The sequence below is a fragment of the Orycteropus afer genome, unplaced genomic scaffold (genome assembly GCF_000298275.1).
Source record: "Orycteropus afer afer isolate SDZICR_OR568_19922 unplaced genomic scaffold, OryAfe1.0 scaffold00060, whole genome shotgun sequence".
NCBI lineage: Eukaryota > Metazoa > Chordata > Mammalia > Tubulidentata > Orycteropodidae > Orycteropus > Orycteropus afer.
Genome location: NW_006921647.1, coordinates 6,597,162 through 6,611,740, shown reverse-complemented (window position 1 = coordinate 6,611,740; position 14,579 = coordinate 6,597,162).

Sequence of the window (14,579 nt, the reverse complement as noted above, 5' to 3'; positions counted from 1 at the left end):
TTTGGCTTACCTTGACCAGAAAGAGCCATAGTATAAAGATTTTGTATGATCCCAATCAAAATACATGACAGAGTAGAATTGAACCAAAAAACCCACTTTTCTGTACATAAGCCAGTTCTGAATGTATCTCTAGAGATGCAAGCAAGCATTTTTTTTTTTTTTTTTGGCTGTTATATTGTGGCTTAGGTGAAAATTTTCAAAGAAAAGGAGACTCCCATTCAACAATTTATAAACAGATTGCTTTGTGACATAGGATTTAGTCCCATCAATGTGTCACACTCTCCCCACTTTCACTCTGCCTTCCTCATCCATCCATCCCCTGTTCTGCCCCTTCTTGCCTTACTTTTTTGGTAAATACTTCCCTTTTGTTCTCTTATAGTTGAATGTTCTGAGGAAAACATTCCTTGTGGGTATTATTGTTCCCTTTGTAAGCCTGTATATTGTTTGGTTGTAACATGGTCTACAGGAGTGGGTTCAGTTCTAAGTTTGAAAAACATTCTGTAGGCTATACTCTCAGAGGCTCCACCAGTCTCCATCTGACCAGTAAGTCTGGTTTTCTTTATGAGTTTGAATTTTCTCCTACATTTTTCTTTCTTTCTCTCCAGGACCTTCTATTGTGATCCCAGTCAGAGATATTGGTAGTAGTAGCCAGGTATCATGTAGTTCTTGTTTCAGGCTAGTGGAGGCTGTGGATCACATGGACCATTGGTCTTTTGGACTAATTCTTTCCTTGAATCTTTGGTTTTCATCACTTCTCTTTGCTCCAGAAGAGAAGAGACCAATAGTTGTATCTTTGATGACTGCTCTCAAGCTCCTAAGACCCCAGTGGATACTCACCAAAATAGGAGGTAAAAAATTGTCTCTATGCTATACCAACTTATTTACATGTCCTCTGAAACTATGGTCACTAGCCCTGAAGCCTAGTAACTCAAGCTCACGAGGTATTTGGTTATGTCTAAGGAGTTTTCCTACCTGTATCCCCTATGTGTTCTATTATATACATGGATATATTTGTAACATCTACAAATATATAAGTCAAAATACCACCTGCTAACTTATATATGCATGTGGTTGTACCTCCATACACCGTACCACACTTATTCAGTTAAAATATCTATCTGTTTTCAGGGATGAATCCTTTCAAGTTAATTGCCTTCTCATATATAATTTAATCATTTGCTTGCTCCTCCAAGTGCCTGCTAATCAGAAGGCTGGTGGTTCAAATCCACCAGTCACTGCTCAGAGGGAAGGCTGGGCAATCTACTTCCGTAGTGATACTGCCTCGGAAACCCAAGGAGGGGTCGCTATGAGTCGGGTTCGACTCGTCGGCACATAACAACAACAACAACCAATCACAGAGAGGAAGTACAGTGAGCCATGCAAATCCAGAGGTTCCTTATCCACAGATTCAATCAACTGCAAAAAGAAAATAGTAGGGAGAGAAAAAAGGCAATTAAGTGATCAAAGCAATTCCTCAAAGGCTAAGAGGGAGTATAATGTATTTTTTACATAGCATTTACATTTTATTAGGTATTATAACTAATCTAGAAATAATTTAAAGTATACAGTAGGATATGTAGGTTGTATACAAATACTATATCATTTTACATAAGGAACATGAGCATTCATGGATTAGGACTTGAGGATCTGTGGATCCTGTTATTTGTGGGGGTCCTGGAACCAATCCACCATGGATACGGAAGGAAGACTATTCTTGTTCTTTTCAAGGTTATATTTATTTATCCACTGTAGCCCAACTCTCAACTCCTCCTGTCTCTTCTTCAACCACTTCTTCTCCAATGGCTTTCCCTTAACACCATTCAATTACAACCCAATCAGTAAATTTCATCTACAAGTCTCAGTTTTCTAAAGAACTTAAGATAAGAAATGAACAAATGATCTTTTATTCTGGAATTCAGAATAAAAGTACCTGAGTTCACACCTGTGAAGTTTGGAATCACTTTGAAGAAAGCAATTTGACCTTTTGTTTTCAGTTCTTCTGGAGCTATACTAACACCTGAGGCTAATGAATGGGGGCTGGTAGACCAAGAGGGACCACCTGAGGGCTCAATGCTGACTAAGACTTGTGAGCCCTAAGGCTAAGATGAAGCTACCTGATTAGTAAAAGCAAACATCTATTCTTGGAGCTCTGGTAGCATAGTGGCTAAGACACTTGCCTGCTAACCAGACGGCTGGCGGTTCAAACCCACCAGCCACTCCTCGGAAGGAAGGTTGGGCAATCCTACTTCCGTAGTGATACTGCCTCGGAAACCCAAAGAGGGGTCGCTATGAGTCGGGGTCGACTCGATGGCACATAACAACAACAACATTCTTGAGAGAATAGAGTGTCCACATGGAACCTGGAAACTTCATTGTGATCTCACTCAAACCTCACCTTATGCACCTTTTCATGTGTATCCTTATTTGTTATGTTAACACTGTTGTTGAAGATATCTTATCTCCTGTGAGTTCAGTGAGTTGTTTCAATGAATTATCAGACTCAAATGAGCAGGAGGAGCCAGACAATATGAAAAGGATATGGATTGACTCTTCAACTTGTAACTGGTACCTGGAAGGAGTAGAGGAAAGCCCCAAATTTAGGGTTGGCTGGTCTGATGTGGAGAGAGTCATGTGAACTCCTGAACCTGTGGCCAGTACCCACTGACTGGCCCCAGATGTTGGCAATGAGAGAAAGAAGGACTACATGGACAGCTGGGAATGAAATGAACAGGGAAGGGAATGTGAGATTTCCATAGGACACACTGATATGATGACTGGGATTTGTTATCCATCACACAATCACTCATCAAAAACCTGAGATACACAAATGACAGAACTTTGTTTGCTGAATGTGAAGATTACTTAAGTACTTACTTATGAAGATCAAAGACTATAGCCTTCAGTATGGATAACTGACATAAATTAACATAAATTTAAAAAATCCTCATAACTGAACCAATAAGCAACATCATGATAAATGGAGCAAAGACTGAATTTGTGAGGGATTTCATTGTACTTTGATCTACAATCAATGTCCATGAAAACAGCAGTCACAAAATCAAGCAATGTATTGCATTGGGCAAACCTGTTGCAAAAGACTTCTTAAAAGTGTTAAAAAGCAAAGATCTCCCTTTGAAATTTAAGCTGTACCTGACCCAAGCCATGCTATTTTCAATTGCCTCATAAGTATGTGAAAGCTGGAAAATGAATAAGGAAGATCAAAGAAAAATGAATTCATTTGAATTATGGTGTTGGTGAGAAATGTTGAATATGCCAGGGACTACCAGAAAAGCAAACAAATCTGCCTTGGGAGAAGTACAGCCAGAATGCTTTTTAGAAGCAAGGATGGTAAGACTTTATCTCATATACTTGGGGCATATTATTAGGACAGAACAATCCCTGGAGAAGAACATAATGCTTCATAAAGCAGAGGGTCAGTAAAAAAAGAGAAAGACCCCCAATGAGATGGATTGACACAGTGATTGCAACAATGCACTCAAATGTAGCAGCAATTGTCATGTGAGTGCAAGACTGAGTAGTGTTTCATTCTGTTATACATAGTCTTTATGAGTCAGAACTGACTCAATGTCACCTAACAGCAACACAGCTGGACATCAGAAGTGGGTGATCTTAGTATCCCTGGAATGGTTTGAACAATTGGTACATCAACTAGAGCGAATTTGTTTCACTTGAGTGACCCTGGCATCACAACATTTAACCGCCATCCTTTCTGAGAAATTATTCCTGAGTACATCCCCCATCTTAAGTTAATTTATGGCTTTCTCTTCTGAGCTCCCAGAATCCTATAGCATGACTTTACTACAGCACTTATCAAGATGCATTTTAATTGTTCCGTGCCTATCTACAAAATCTAGGCTGTGAAGACAAACACTCCTAGAAAATAACTGCATTTCTGGTACATGATGCTTCATAATGTTTGTTGAAGGACTGAATCAATGAAGTTTATACTGTGAGGGGCTAGAAACATTCTGGCCATTGTGCCAGCCCTGCCATTTTCCTATTTTGATCTGCCTTGCACCATGGCTCTCGTATCTTACATTATGCTAAGTTTCTATGTAAATGGATGTGTGTTATCTATGGAAGAGAACAATTAGAGAAGCTTTAAATTCCTGAGACCTTAGCTTTCTTTGGTGTATATTAATTACAAGCTCTTTTTCTATTAAATGAGAAGGAAAAGTTTAATTTATTTTTACATTAACAAATGCATCAAACACTTTTGGAATTTATTGCTAACAAAGACAATTTATCATCTAATATGAATTTAAGCAATTTCTTCAAAATTTTCAAGACCATTGTTACTTAAGCCATAATATGCAACAAGATTACCTAGGGATCTTGTTAAAATACAGATTCTGATTTAAATTCTATATCTGTAGATCTAGGTTGGGCATGATATTTTGCTTTTTAACATACTACCAATCTATGCCAATCCACTGAACTTCGGACCACACTTTAATTAGTAATACCCAGTACCATCAACGTATGTTGTAATATCTTCCATTCTTTAATGCCAGTACCTTTACTGTAATTGATACAATTTTCTTAAAATCCTCTTTCATATCCCACACAAAATCAACTCCAATATTCGCCTGTTTTCCAACAAGTCTATTGAGTCCACATGATGTACTTTTCTTCTGTATATTCTGATTGTATAAACTAAATAATTTCATAGTTAAGCATAGGAAATGATATATTAATTGCATTTGTTTAAAATTAAATGTCAACTACTAATTGGTAAATACTTCCTTTTCTGGTAAATCAGAATTTATCATAAGTTAGAAGAAATTGGTAAAATGTAATAAAAGATAAATTATTTTTTAATACTGTGAATCCACATGTTTGTACAAATGCCCAGCAGATAATCATTTTTTTTAGCAAGAAGCCATTAGTGCAAGGAACTCTAGCACGTTCCTCACGCCTCAGGGCTTTACCGCACAGAGTCCTAAACCCTGCTCCCCTCCTTTACTTCCCCGAGCAACAATCAATCAGTGAATAATAAAGAAGAACCTGAAGTCCTGATTACCCTCACCCCATAGGTACCCCCTAGCAACAACCAATCAGTAAATATCAGGAAAATACTTGAAATTCCTATACCTAAAATAGCTAGAAATGGCAGTTTGTGGCCTCGGCCCACAGGACAGAGCCAATCAAGTAGGGACAATGCTCAATTCGAAAAATGACAACCAATCCTGTAATTTTCTGATTGAAACTTCCCCATTCCTGCTCCATCCCTAATAAAAGACCCCCTTCCCCTTTGTTCGGGGCTCTCAATCCTGAACCACTGCATCGGTGACGGTTGAGGGTCCGAGCTCAAGCTTGAATAAACAACCCTTATGCTTTTGCAGTGGAATCGGCTCCTTGGTGGTTTTTTGGGATTCAAGATCTGGGCACAACATTTTGGGGCTCGTCTGGGATCCTCAAACACCCCAGGACTCCCGAACCAGGGGGTTGCAGCCAGCTGGTAAGTGATTAAATGTTTGATATTTGTTTAAGTCCTTTGTGTAATACCTGGGGCCCATTTTCTGCAGAGCTGATTTTGGCCTAAGTGGATGCACAGGCAGGCCATCAGCTGGAGGACCTGGAAGATGTTCCAAGGCCTCCTCTGGAAGGGGATTAAACCCCTTCAACCTGGGAGGAAACAGAGTTGTCCTCCAATCTGGAAAGGGATGAAGCGGGTCACTCCTGCGGCATGGCATAAGGCTGTCGTCTCACTTTTGGCTTTGCTTCCAATTTGTGGGAGGCATTCTTTGTTCATCCTTTTGTGTGTATATTCGTTGTCTGTTAGTGTTTGTGATTTGGTGGACGGATGAAATGGGACAGACTATGACGACTCCTTTCTCTTTTGACTGGTAACTTTAAAGAAGTTAAGCAAAGGGCACATAATTTAAGTTTGGAAATAAAGAAAGGAAAACTTGTGACCCTGTGTACTTCAGAGTGGCCTACGTTCAACGTAGGGAGGCCGGCCGAGGGCACATTTGATCTCCAAATTATTTTAAAGGTAAAAGAAGTTGTATTCCGATCCAGCTGGGGACACCCAGACCAGGGATCATATATTATCATATGGCAGGATTTAGTAGAAAATCCACCCCTCTGGTTAAAGCCACTATTACCTCTTTCTCTTCCTTAAGCAGACACCTAAGACTATCCTGGCAGCACAAACTTATACTGCCCGGAAGAAGGAACTTGAAATTAAATCTTCGGTGCCGACCCACCCAGTATTCCGGGGGGGACAGAGGAAGAGCTCCTTTTTCCCCCTCCTTATCAAACCCCTTCAGAAGGTATTTCAGCTGCAGAGGGTGCGTTGCCCCAAGCTCCGGATGATAGTGGGGCAATGGCGGCAGCAGCAGGCCCAGCGGCCGGCACCTGTGGAAGAATGCAGTGTTCAGCACCATCTAGCGGACCAGCAGATGCCACAGTCTTGCCGTTGCGGGCTGCAGGGCCTGCAGATGCAATTGGCAACCAGTAACTTCACTATTGGCCCTTTGCCACTAGTGACCTGTATAATTGGAAAACTCAGAATGCTAAATTTTCAGACAATCCCAGAGATTTAACTGACCTCCTAGAGACTATTTTGTTTACTCATCAGCCTACCTGGGACAATTGTCAACAGCTCCTCCAGATTTTATTTACCACTGAGGAATGTGAGAGGATCCAGATGGAAGTCCGGAAATCTGTTCTGGGGGATAACGGGCAACCCACTACTAATATAGATATGATCAATGCCACCTTCCCTTTGACTTTTCCTAATTGGGACTTCAACACGACTGAAGGTAAGGAGAGACTCCAAGTGTACCGTCAGACTCTAATGGGAGGTCTCAGGGCAGCCACAAGGAAGCCCACTAATTTGGCTAAGGTAGGTGACATACAGCAAGGGAGGGATGAAAGTCCTGCCACTTTCCTAGAAAGATTAATGGCAGCATTCCGTCAATACACCCCCATGAATCCAGAAGTGCCTGAAACTAAGGCTGCATTAATCATGGCTTTTGTGAATCAAGCTGCCTCAGACATCAGGAGGAAATTACAAAAAATTGACAGACTAAATGAAAAAAGTATTCAGGATTTAATGTTACTTGCAGAGAGAGTTTATAATCACCGGGAAAGTCCAGAGGACTGACAGGCCAAAGCACTAGCAGCAGCCAGTGACCGGAACACTCAGAACCTTGCAAAAATATTACTTGCCTCAACAACCGGGAATGTCCAAGAAAGAGAACAACAACTGCAGAAAATCACAAAATACCGAGGTAAGGGGGTCCCCCCTCACGGGAGGACGCCCTAAACTGGGCAATAATCAGTGTGCCTAGGCCCCTGGAAAAGACCAGTAGCCTATCTCTCAAAGAAATTAGACCCAGTGGCGGCGGGGTGGCCCCCGTGCCTATGCATAATAGCAGCAATGGCATTACTAGTCAAAGATGCGGGTAAACTTACACTGGGACAAGAACTGTATGTTACCACCCCACATGCCATATAAGGAACTCTTAAACAACCTCCTGATCGATGACTTAGTAATGCACGACTTACTCACTATCAAGGACTGTTATTGAACCCGACTAAGATTATCTTCCAGTCACCTACAGCACTGAACCCTGCCACCCTGTTATCGGATCCGGATTTGGGAGCTCCACTCCATGATTGCATCAACATTCTGGCTCAAGTACATGGAACCTGAGCTGACCTATGAGACACACCCTTGCCGGATGCCGAAGTCACCTGGTATACGGATGGGAGCAGCTTTGTACGTGATGGACAAAGGTATGCAGGGGCTGCAGTAGTGATGGAAACTGCAATAGTTTGGGGTGCACCGTTACCAGCCAGAACATCAGCTCAATGAGCTGAACTAATAGCATTGACCAAAGCCCTAGCTTTAGGAAAAGACAAAAAATTAAATATTTATACAGACAGTCTCTATGCTTTTGCCATGGCACATATTCATGGGGCAATTTATCGGGAAAGAGGGTTGCTAACTACAGAAGGAAAGACAATTAAAAATAAAAACGAGATCCTAAATCTACTAGCTGCCCTATGGCTCCCAAAGAAACTTGCCATCATTCATTTTCTGGGACACCAGAAGACCACTTCCTCCGTTGCCTGAGGTAATAATTTAGCAGACCAAACTGCCCGAGAAATGCACTGTCTACCAACCTAGTATTAATCTCCAACCTACCTGATCCTGGGAGCCCCACCCTACCAATGAACCCCAACTATACTGAAGGAAATTTGGAATGGATTAAACAACTACCCAGAACTCAGTACGTATGTAGCTGGTGGAAATCAGCAGATCACAAAGCCATCCTCCCTGAAAAACTGGGAGAAGAAATTTTATTCAAAATACATCAGACCACCCATTTAGGAACTAAAAAGATGCAGGAATTTCTAAAACGGGCAGAAGTAATAATCAGAAATGCTCAATCTAAAATTGAAACAATTGTTTCTAACTGTAAAGCTTGTCAATTAACCAATGTTACTAAAAACCCTCCAAATCTAGGCTTCAGATCAAGAGGCAACACACCAGGAGCTTGCTGGAAAGTGGACTACACGGAGGTAAAACCTGGGAAATATGGATATAAATATTTATTAGTCTTTATAGATACCTTTTCAGGATGGGTAGAAGCCTTCCCCACCAAGAAAGAAATGGCCCACGTCATAGCCAAGAAACTACTAGAAGACATCCTACCCAGGTATGGTTTTCCTACTATGAAAGAGTCAGATAATGGATCGACATTTATGTCTAAGGTAATACAGGGTTTAGCAACTATTCTTGGGGCTAATTGGAAATTACATTGTGCTTACAGACCCCAAAGTTCAGGCCAGGTAGAAAGAATGAACAGAACTCTAAAAGAGACCTTAACCAAATTAACCATAGAGACTGGCAGGGACTGGGTGACTCTCCTCCCCTTCACCCTATTTCAGGTTCATAACTCTCCTTATAAATTAGGTTTAACACCTTTTGAGATTGTCTTTGGTAGACCTCCACCCATTACTCCCAGACTCCAGTCTGATTTGTTATGTGAAATTGATAATTATGAACTCATTTATTCTCTCCAAGCCCTGCAACAAACCCAACAGGACATCTGGCTGAACTTAAGGGCCCTCTACCAATCAAATCCCCCTCCCGAGCCTCACCAGTACCAGCCAGGTGATTGGATGTACGTGCGAAGACATTGACAAGAGACTCTGCAACCTCGCTGGAAAGGACCCTACGTCGTGATTCTGGCAACACCCACTGCCCTCAAAGTTGACAGAATAACCTCCTGGATTCATCATGCCCACGTCTGTAAAGCCGACCCTGGCCAGGACCCACCATGGCGCTTCTCCAAGGACCCCAATAATCCACTCAAACTAAAACTCCAGTGATGTGGACCTTACTAGTAATACTGTTAATAACTGGTAACTATGTAAATCCCTAGTCTAACCGGCACGCACCCCAACAGTTAACCTGGGTAATTACATCAGCCACGGGGGATATTGTCAACTCCATAACGGGCTACCATCCCCCTGATACCTGGTGGCCCGACCTACACTTTGACTTATGCAAATTGGTGGCTGGATCCTGGGACATCATGGACTGGGAAACCAACAAGAACGGTACTCCTGAATGCTCAGGTAAACCCAACTGTAAACGTTCCTGCACCCCTGCAAGACTCGGTAATTCTGGAATAGGTTGTGGACACCCGGAACTCCGTCACAAACTTTGTAAAATATCATTTTATGTTTGTCCAGGAGGAGGAAGAAATAGAGCTTTAACAAACTAGCATGGAGGGAACCCAGACTTTTACAGTAGGGTGTGGGGGTGTGGAACCACCGGAACTACTTATTGGAAACCCTCCTCAACTTGGGAACTTATCACAGTAGAAAGAGTAAATCCTTCCAACTTTAATTATTTTAGTTATTGCAGTTGGACTTATGCCACAGGAGACAAGTATACTGGAGCTGGCCCGTGTATGAATTTTACCTGTAATCCTATTAAGATTCGATTTACAGAGCAAGGAAAACAGTATAAAACCTGGGTGACAGGCCAATCCTGGGGGCTTCGATTGTACCAAACAGGGTATTTCAATGGAGTCATTTTTAATATCAGACTGAAAATTGAGTCCTGGACACCCCCCATAGCAATCGGGCCTAACACAGTGTTAACCCCGCAATTAACACCCATCCTACCTTCCAATAGTTGGGGTAACACATTAATTCGAAATTCCTCCTCTCACAACATGTTGACCCCTTCGAGGAACGACACATCAGTCCAAATTTTGTCTCCCCATGTCACCCCTTCAAGGGGCATCACATCAGTTCAGAATTTACAGGAGGACCCCCTTTGGAAAATTATGGACCAAACCTTCCAGCTACTAAATCTAACCCAATCTAATTTAATAGAATCTTATTGGCTATGCTATGATATCAAACCCCCTTATTATGAAGGTATTGCATTTATGGGAAAATTCAACCAGTCAGAAACACACAAAACCTGTAGATGGAATCATAAAAAACCTGGACAACTAATCTTACTTTCTGTCACAGGGACAGGGACAGATTCCACAAACTCACAAACACCTCTGCAACCACACTGAAACAACTATAAATCAAACTGTGTACTATGTACCACCCCCCAACGGATGGTGGGCTTGCTCCTCAGGATTATCCCCTTGTCTCCGTGGGCAAGTTCTTAAACAGACCAAAGATTTTTGTGTATTAGTCTATTTAGTACCTCATATATTATACCACCAGTATGACGAATTTCTAGATAAATGGGAGATTGTTCCTCACCAAGTCAAACGGGAACCAGTCTCTGCTGTAACTTTAACTGTTCTATTAGGATTAGAGCTAGTGGGAGCTGGAACAGGAATTATGTCTATCATAAACCAGCATCAACAATATAATTCACTCAGAGCAGCAATTGACCAGGATATAGAAAGACTCGAAGAATCCATTACCAAACTCCAAGAATCCCTAACTTCTTTAGCAGAACTAACTTTTCAACTAAAAACAGGTATAGATATCCTCTTCCAACAACAAGGGGGAGTTTGTGCTGCCTTAGGGGAGGAATGTTGTTATTATATAGACCACTCAGGAGTCATAAGAAACTCCATGGCTAAAGTAAGAGAAGGACTAGAAAAAAGAAAAAGAGAACGTACCCAAAACCAGGGATGGTATGAGAGCTGGTTTAATTCTTCTCCTTGGCTAATGTCTCTATTATCTGCTATCGCTGGACCAGTCATTATAGGACTAATTTTACTCACGGTTGGTCCTTGTATTCTAAATAAGTTAGTCAACTTTATAAGAGAGAGTAAACTCTGTACAACTCATGGTCCTCAAATAGCAGTACCAACTAGTCCATCAGGACGATTCAGGTATTAATACAGTACATTATAACCCAATATATGGTAACAGATAACAAACTCATGATTGAGTTTAGTGCCAAGAGAAAGGGAGGAATGTGAGACCACACGTTTGTACAAATGCCCAGCAGGTAATCATTTTTTTTAGCAAGAAGCCATTAGTGCAAGGAACTCCAGCATTTTCCCCACGCGTCAGGGCTTTACCGCACAGAGTCCTAAACCCCGCTCCCCTCCTTTACTTCGCTGAGCAACAGCCAATCAGTGAATAATAAAGAAGAACCTGAAGTCCTGATTACCCTCACCCCATAGATACCCCCTAGCAACAACCAATCAGTAAATATCAGGAAAATACTTGAAATTCCTATACCTAAAATAGCTAGAAATGGCAGTTTGTGGCCTCGGCCCACAGGACAGAGCCAATCAAGTAGGGACAATGCTCAATTCGAAAAATGACAACCAATCCTGTAATTTTCTGATTGAACTTCCCCATTCCTGCTCCATCCCCAATAAAAGACCCCCTTCCCCTTTGTTCGGGGCTCTCAATCCTGAACCGCTGCGTCGGTGACGGTTGAGGGTCCGAGCTCGAGCTTGAATAAACAACCCCTATGCTTTTGCAGTGGAATTGGCTCATTGGTGGTTTTTTGGGGATTCAAGATCTGGGCACAACAATACTAAAAGCAATTACAGATTATGAAATATTCATTTGGAGTCAGTTATCACTGGAAGCAGTAAACTACAAATTTAGGAAGGAGGAGAGACACAGAACAAGGTCATACTTCATATTGTTCAGCCTGAATTAAATGTATAGCATGATGATAAAGGAGCTTTAGCTCACTGGGCCTGATGTATGACGGTATATGTGACACAGTGTGGAGCAGGGTAAAGAATGGAGTAAAAGACCATGTCTAGTTCTTCACCAGGACTTCTCATCAGTGCTGTCTAGAAATATGAATGGGAATAAGAACATGGAAGGCACCTTAGATGCTAAGCAATGCAGTCCACTGCAGTTGGCCAAGATATTGGGGCTGCCTCTGGAGATGTGGCTAAGTAAGTCTCATTTACAATTTAAGTACCAGTTCCGTTATAATCCCAGAAATGGGTACAGTCAGATATTTATATAGCTAAGCAGTGGATGATTCTAAGAAGAGATTATAAGCCTCCTAAGTTACTAGTTCCCAGCCCTAGCTAAGCCTTCAGGTCAACTTAACTGCCTTTAAAGAGCCTCACTTCTGCCCCACCCCATACCTCAACTCAGAGATGCTGATCTCATGGCTCTATGGCACAGCTCAGGCATCACCAGTTTTAAGTTTCCCAGGTGATTTTAATGTGCAGCTTGGTTGGGAACCATGGCTTCAACTGCTCCCAAGATGAAATTCTTCCTTTGCAGACCTGGCAAAACATCTCTGTCCAACTTGCAAGCTTAGAATCACTATATTACCTAGGACAGTGGTTTTCAAACTCCAGTTGACATCAGAATCAACTGCAGGGCCTGTTAAACCATAAATTATAAGGGCCTCATCCCCAGAGTTTCCAGTTCTGTAGGCCTAGATGGAACTGAGAATCTGCATCCTAACAATCTCCTAGGTGATGTTGAAGTTGGCAATCCAGAGATCCCACTTCGAATACCATTACTCTAGAACAAGGCCCAGTATTTCATCTTAATCTAAGCATGAAACTCAGCTAGGTGTTTTCCTTATGTCTTAATGATCCTAAGTTCAGTTATGAAATCTGGACATAGGTCTTATTGCTACTCATTCCTATCCAGTATGTCAGTTTAAATGCCTGACATTCTGCTACTTTCTCATTTTTGTTTTATGCTTTTTCTAATTAGGAAATCTGAAAATGGAACTTTTTAATTCAGAGTCAGAAACTTTGGGTACCTCAAGGATGTTAAGCAAGAGGATAATAAGATGAGATTTGTATTTTAGAAAATTACCTCTTGCTATAATATTGTGTTAAGGGCAAGTTGGAGAAGAACAGAGAGGGTGATAACAGGCAGACTGGAGGAGAGGTGGGAAAGCAAAGGCCTGACCTATGTTGGTGATTTCTCTCAGAAGGAGAAATATTTTTTAAAAAAGACGTACTTGTTGACTGATGATTGTATGCTAAGTTGAGGAAGTAGAAAGAACCAAAAATGATGAATCGGAACCTATGATTTGTCAATAAGTTAACTAAAAACAACTTAAAACTTCCTGTCACTGATGTGAATTGATACATTTTAAAAATTATAATTGTCACTAAATAATATTATGTAAAAATAATAGGTTCTCATTACATCTTTTCCATAGAGTGATAGTGATCGTATGATGTGTCTAAGTTTGGCCCTGTCCTTCTTATATCTTTTTATTAAGTGACAGACAGAAGCACAGATTGTTATCTAAAATTCACAATGTCCCCCACCAGGAGCTGTGTTACAGAAAGTTAGATTTCTTGGGGGAAGCATATTAATTCTTCCATGGCACCAAAGAATTTACATGTAGCTGAAATTAGAAAGCTATCTGACCTCATGGGAAAAAAGCTCAGAATTTCAGTAGTGCACACCAAAAGTCTATGAGCAGTTTTCAGGACAATGCGATTTCTCATTTTTCAGCAATGTCTCCCAGCAAGACTTCAGACTGTCTCGTTCAGCTTCTTAGAAATGAACCCAATAAAATGGCAAATATGCTCAGGATGCCAAAGAAAACGTTCAATGTTAAATTTCATGTCTTTGATTTTTCTTTATACAGGAGATTGTATTAAGTTAATAGGATGATCTGATCAATTTCCCTTGGTTTACCATTCAAATAATGCTAAGAAATGAATACTTTGTAACTTTGTATTATAGCTAAGGGTTCACATGGCATGAATCATTGTAATTTCCTTTGCATTTTCTAGCTAGAAAAAGAGTACAGAACCAATAACAGCCAAAGATGAAGTGTCAAGGAAAACAGGAGTTATGAAATAAAGTATATAAGGTTTTATGGCACTGCCTGGAAATCAAAGTTGTTTTTATATAACTCAAAAGAAGTAATTTGATACGGTATTCCCAAAATTCCTTAAAATATTCATCTAGAAAACAGAAGATATACTCTGGCGTCTTGAAATACTCTGTTTTATAAGGGTACATATCTCCCAAAACGTGATCCAGGATAAAGCTACACGAGAGCAAAAGGAATAACAGTTGGTGGAAATATAACAAGATAAAATGTACAAGACAGAAATATCTATTGTAAAACCCCAGATGTACAG